Genomic DNA, 6,572 nt, shown 5'->3' with positions numbered 1-6,572 from the left:
GATTGGCCAAGATGGATGATGACAGCTTCAGGCAAATTCACAGTAGGCACTGCATGGGAACTTCTGAGGAGAAAAGCAGTCAAGTCAGATGTCTTTAAGAGCATGTGGATATCAGGTGTACCTTTTAAGATATCTTTCTTCTTCTGGAGGTTGTGGAAGTTTAAAATACCGGTTGGAGAGGTAGTAAGAAGGATTGGGATAGATACTGAGGCAAGATGTTATTGTTGTGATCATAGGCAATATGAAACTGTGGATCACTTGTTTGTTACAGGAAATGTTGCTACAAAAGTTTGGACCCATGTTAAAACTGTTGTTGGCATCACAACTCAGTTTCAACAAGTCAAGCAGATTCTTCAGGTCTGGTGGAATACAGATTGCCCCTCAAAGTTCAGAGCATTATTTAAAGCTATTCCAATGGTCACCATGTGACAGATATGGAAGTGGAGGAATACAGTCCTACATGGAGGGAAGATGTCCATCAACAATGTGATTTATGAGATAAACATGATCGTATATCAAATGTGTAGACTTAGGTTTCCATGGCAGAACAACTTACCAAGATGTATACCTCAAATCCTACAAGTCTTTGAAGCATACAGGCCAAGAATTGTGAGCAAGATAGTGAAATGGGAATTTCCTATGCCAGGGTGGTTGAAATGTAATTCTGATGGAGCTTCTAGGGGAAATCCTACACTAAGCTCTGTGGCCATTTTGTATTAGAAATGCATCAGGTGATTTCTACTTTGCAGCAGCAAGAAGAATATCAGATGGTTCAAATTTGGTGGCTGAAGCAATGGCACTACTTAAGGGTCTTAAGTATTGTGTTACACATAGTCTGTTACCAGTTGTGATGGAAACAGATTCAATGACTATGAAAATGATCTTAACTGGACAGTGGGAGACTCCATAGAGTATATCAATGATCATAAATGATATTTCAAGACCGAGGAGGGATAAGGAAGTGAGGGTGGAGCATGTTCTGAGAGAAGGAAATGGCCTGGCTGATTTTTTAACTAACTATGCTTTTGATTTTGCAGGTGATTGCCATTTTCATAGTTTTACTTCACTTGCTGTGAAAGCAAGGAAAATTCTCAACACAGAGAAGTCACATATACCATATACGAGGATCAAGAAAGCTAAGGACCATCATATTCCTGGAGATTAATAGCAAATTTGGAAAACAGTAGCAGCAACAAGGCTACATTTCAACATGTCATGAGTAGCAACATGTACTTTTATGAAAGTGTCTTTCGCAGGATTACAAGAGTGGTATTAGCATGATGCTCATTCTTTTGTAATCTTTCTAAAGATTTTTTCATTCAGGAAACTTGAGACAATGGCAAACCAATTGCAACATAATGGCAAGGAAATAGCAGCTACATCTGAAGAAAAATGAAGGAATTCTACTCCATCCTGGAAGCCTGAATATGCATTCATTTTGACTTTGAACCACAACACCTGCTGAGAGCTTGTAGGTGTTTGAGATGGTGTCAAGTCAAGGCCAGAGGATCTGCAGTAGACAAGCTTCTATATAGTCTTTGGATGTAGTTTACATTTCATTTCTGTTTTTTAGGATCTTTATTTATTTGTTTTTCTTTTTCCTTTCTTGTACAAAAAATTTTCTATTTTAATAAAACACTGCCAAACTTGGTTTGGTGGTTTTCATTAAAGAAAAAAAGGGGCATTACCATGTGCTTGAGTTGCAACAAATGCTGATGTTAATGAAGTATCTTCTATAGGAACCTCCAAATCTACAATCTCCGTCCTTTTCATATGAAAAATATTAGAAGATTAGGACCCATTCAGACAAGAAAAAAGAAAGGTATAAATTCGAAAAAGAAAAAAGAAACAACCTAAAATCAAATGGCTGACAAAGAAAGGCTAAAAATTTAAGTTAAAGACATTAGACTCTAACGTGAGCTTCTGCTAGTAGGTTTATGCTTAACACTTAGGGGTCATTTGGTACAAAGGATAAACATAAATTGTCCTGGGAAAAGAATTTAGCAATTCGTTATCCCTTTTTTGGTTAGTAATCATGGGATAAGTTATCCCAGGAGTAAAAATAGTGCTGGGATAACTTATACCTGCCATAGGGCGGAATAAGTTATCCCGAGATAAAGAAGAAACGTCTTCTTTTTAGAAATTATCCAATGTATAATACTTTAAGTCCAACATACCAAACAATCAATAAAAAATAACTCCAGAATAACTAATCCCAGCGTAACTTATCCCAACGTAATTAATCCCAGCATAACTTATCCTAGCGTAATTTGTTTTTGAACCAAATGACCCCAAGAGTTAAAAGACTTACAGGCATGGGCTTGGACATATTCTTAAAAACAAGGGCCTTAAACACTCATGTGAAATAAGTAGACTAAAAATCAAATTAATGATTAAAAGGTATAAAATATTTATAATTATTTATGAAAAACTAATATTATACATATAAATAATTATAAAATTTATGTATATAATTTATCGGTTTAGTTCGGTTATTTATTCGGTTGTTTTTTAATAGAACCATAACCAAACCAAATATTATGGGTTTTTAAAATTTAAAACGAAACCAACCCAAATGTCAGTTTTTTTATTTGGTTTGGTTAAATTTTCGGTTTGGTTTTGGTTTTAACCAAAACCGTGAATAGCCCTATATATATATATATATATATATATATATATATATATATATATATATATATATATATATAACATGAGTAAAACATTTTAAATAAGTGGGAGAGCCTTTTCATAACCGACATGTAAGTACGTGGCGTCTGATCTCTGCCCGACCAGCTAAGCCATCTTATACCTTGCCAGGGTACAAGACATGAACATGAATGCGAATGGATCCAATATACCTCAATGGGGAAAACATGAAGGAATCGTCCTCTAGGCGGAGCGATCCTTATCCTACGTTGGCATACGTAGTTTCAGGCTGACTGAGCCTTCTCGGTAATCCGTGCAACTCCCAAAAACATGAACATGAATATATTTGGCTTAGTAGCCTATGAATTATATAACTTGCTTGTAAACATAATTTAGAGATATAATATTACATGAATATGGATATATAGTATGACTTGTATGAAGATATGGATACATGTAGGATTTTTACGAAAATAAGCTTAATAGTTCATATCTTGGATGTAAGGAACCATGGAATGCAAAGTATGGGTTTTCATGGATTACGGGCAGATTTGCAATAACCAAAATGGAATATCAAGAACACAACACGAATTATTAATACAAACATGGTATATTATGGTATGTGTACTTAGGTTTATCATGAACGTGTCTAGAACCCTAGTCTTTGGTGACTTTGGTATAATCATGAAAGAACGTGGCGTGGGGAAGAACAATGATGTTCCCACACGTAGATAGCAACCCTACAAGAATATAATTTAACTTAAAACATGGAATTCATGGAGGACTCATGGGATAATATAAATATAGTCCAAACGTCAGTGGTTTACATACTGGAAACTCATGGATTGAATTATGAGTACTCTATGGATTTAATAAGGAGTTTATGATTCCTATAATAGTGTACATGAACAGAGTTCAACAATTTTATTAACCAAACGATGAAGACATGAGGTTAATTTTCTTGAAACTAGGGCACAATTCATGGAGAAATATTGACATGGAATGGAATGGTGGAGTTCTTAGACATAGATGGAAGCCCTACATAACTTAATCACTTCGAAAACTTTAATAGAATACTTGAACATGAAGCACCACTCCAAAAGCTAGAATCTTTATACTTGAGATGGGTTTTCTTGAAAACTCTAGGTTAGGAACAACGATCTCTTGTTTAGATTACAAGAGCACATGTTAGAATTTACTTGGAAAGGCCTAGGATGGCATACCCTGGTGTTCTTGAAGATGAGCGAAGAGGAACTTCATTCTAGGGTTTGAGAAGTTGGAACATAAGAAATAAAACTGAACCTGCAAATTTATACTAAAACTGCGTCAGAAGTGATACAGACCAAAGATACGGTCCGTACTTATGGACCGTATCGAGTCATGGCACAAAATAGAACATTGGTGCTGTTTTTATCACTAAATACGTCCGAGAGATATGGACCGTATCTCAAAATATGGCCAAAAGATACAGGCTGTATTTCTCAATCAGTCCAAGGGACTGCTCAGCGACCCTTCAGTAAAATGTCCCTAACTCTTTGTACGGATGTCTATTTGACCTCATAATATACCTTTGGAAACGTATTCAAAGATCTACAGCTTTCATGTAGGAGGTTTTCCCAAATCCCTTATAGATTTTTGGTTACACAATATAATTGAGACCTGGTGCAAACTTATTTGAAAACATGCTCCGGAGGGTGGCTTCTGATTTTACTTTGCCTAAAGACTCTTGTTATGAATTGATTAGGTTCTAACAACCTTTATGAAATTCTCATATTGGTTCCATTATATGTCATCTTACAAGTCAAACTCTAGCACTAATGCATGAGGTGTTACAATATCTCCCCCTGGGATCATTCGTCCTCGAATGATGGGTCATGGTTAAGAATGTGGGTAGACTTGGCTTGAATACCTGAACGTGAAGGAAACATGACATAAAACATGGGAACGTGAATATCTTCACATGGTCTCGGGGAAACATGAACGCTGGGACATGAGACATAAGGACTGAATACATGAACATGAATTATGAGACATGGATCATTTGTCCTCGAATAGTGATTGTGGTTAGAATTGGGACTAACACTAGAACTGTATAGAAATTTTAGCAGAGTTCTTTTGTAAATAGGACTATCCCAATACTTCTTAAACACCTGTCAGCTAACCACGGTACTACACAAGCCTCACAGGGCATTCTAATACGCATCACATAACACAATAGGGTAACTAAAACATGATATTGATTAACATGAACACCTAACTGGCATGAATACGTGAATACTAACTGTCATCAATACCTATCTGATATAGACACATGGATATTGAATTGAATGAATACATGAGCAATATACATGGAATTTGGAGAGGAATTTGTGAGCATGAATGACATGAGTACTGGCACATGAGCATGTACTTGGCCGGAAGTGGCTGCCCCAAGGGGCCATCATTATTAAGCCGGAAGTAGCTGCTCGAAGGGGCCACCATTATTATACCTGAAGCGGCCATCCGAAGGGACTATTGTGATACTAGCCGGAAGCGGTTGTCCGAAGGGACCATTCTGTTAACATGTCGGAAGCGGCATGTGTGTTGGATTGCATTATTTACTTAAAGATTGTTTTAAGACTTCGTGTGCCCATTTATGTTTCTTCCAGCGAAGGCTGCAGATATTGAGTTAGATTGTGATTTCTTTTCTCCTAAGTCAAATTATAATTATGATTTGTTACCACCTTACATACTCAGTACATTGTCCGTACTGACGTCCTTTTGCCTGGGGACGTTGTGTTCGTGCCCGCAGCCCAGATTGTTTAGCAGGTTAAGTGTATAGCTAGGATGCTTGGACGTCAGCTGGGATTGGCAAGTTCCACCTCATTCTGGAGCTGTGCTGAGTCATGTATATATATATATATATATATATATATATATATATATATATATATATATATGATTATGGGTATGTCAGGGCCCTGTCCGGACTCACAATGTTCAGTTTACTTCTTAGAGACTTTTGCAGATAGTGTCCTGTGGTATGTTTGTCGAGATGTCAACAAAGTGATGTCAATTGAGTCACTTGTGGATTTTAAAAGAGTATGTATTTTAGACGTTTTCAATTGGTGTAAAGTACTTATTTGATTGAATGTTTTCATAATCGTTATAAAGATAATGATTTCTATTTGGAAAAGTTTTATATTCTTAAAAGTTTTTAAAATGACCGGTTTTGATAGAGCGAATGTCTAAGGGTTCGCTCGACTCTGATGAGAGTTGGGCACTCGTCATGCCCTACCAGTGTTAGGGTGTGACAAAAATCCTCAAAATAAATGACTTAATATCAAACTCAAGATGAAAAACATACCTTATAACTTGCATAACTTCACCTCAAAGCTTATCCACCACAACTTCAATTAGAAGTACGAACAAGCTCCTTCCATGAACTAGTTAAGGGTTTTATGGCTTCATCTTCTCTTAATTTGACTTGGAATGGTTTGGAGTGTTGGGTAGAGCTCATATGGTCTAGAAGGTTCAGGTTGGTGAAAATATGAGCCCCAAAGTCATGGTCGTTCTTTGATTCGTATTTAATCTTGCAAACTCGAGCATCATTTGATGTAGGAACTCATAAATTTGCTATATCTTGGTGTAAGAATATTTGATGAATGTTGTGAGAGCTTCTAAAGAAGTGTGGAGATGAGAAATGGTGAAAATGAGGTGACTTAGATGACTTAAGAGGGTATACATAGTAGTCCAATTCGGTTTTGGCTGATGGGCCAAAATTGGTGGGCTTTTTAAGTAGTTTCTAGAATTTCTGCGTAGGTTGGCAGGCTTCTTGCAGCCCGTTTTAAAACGCCCGTAACTCCCTACTCCGATGTCGCATTGACGAACGGTTTATTGCATTGGAAACTACACTCGACGAACTTCATTTTAGGATTTTGAAAATC

This window comes from Lycium barbarum, chromosome 10, assembly GCF_019175385.1.
Source record: "Lycium barbarum isolate Lr01 chromosome 10, ASM1917538v2, whole genome shotgun sequence".
NCBI lineage: Eukaryota > Viridiplantae > Streptophyta > Magnoliopsida > Solanales > Solanaceae > Lycium > Lycium barbarum.
Note: the sequence above shows the minus strand (reverse complement) of the source record.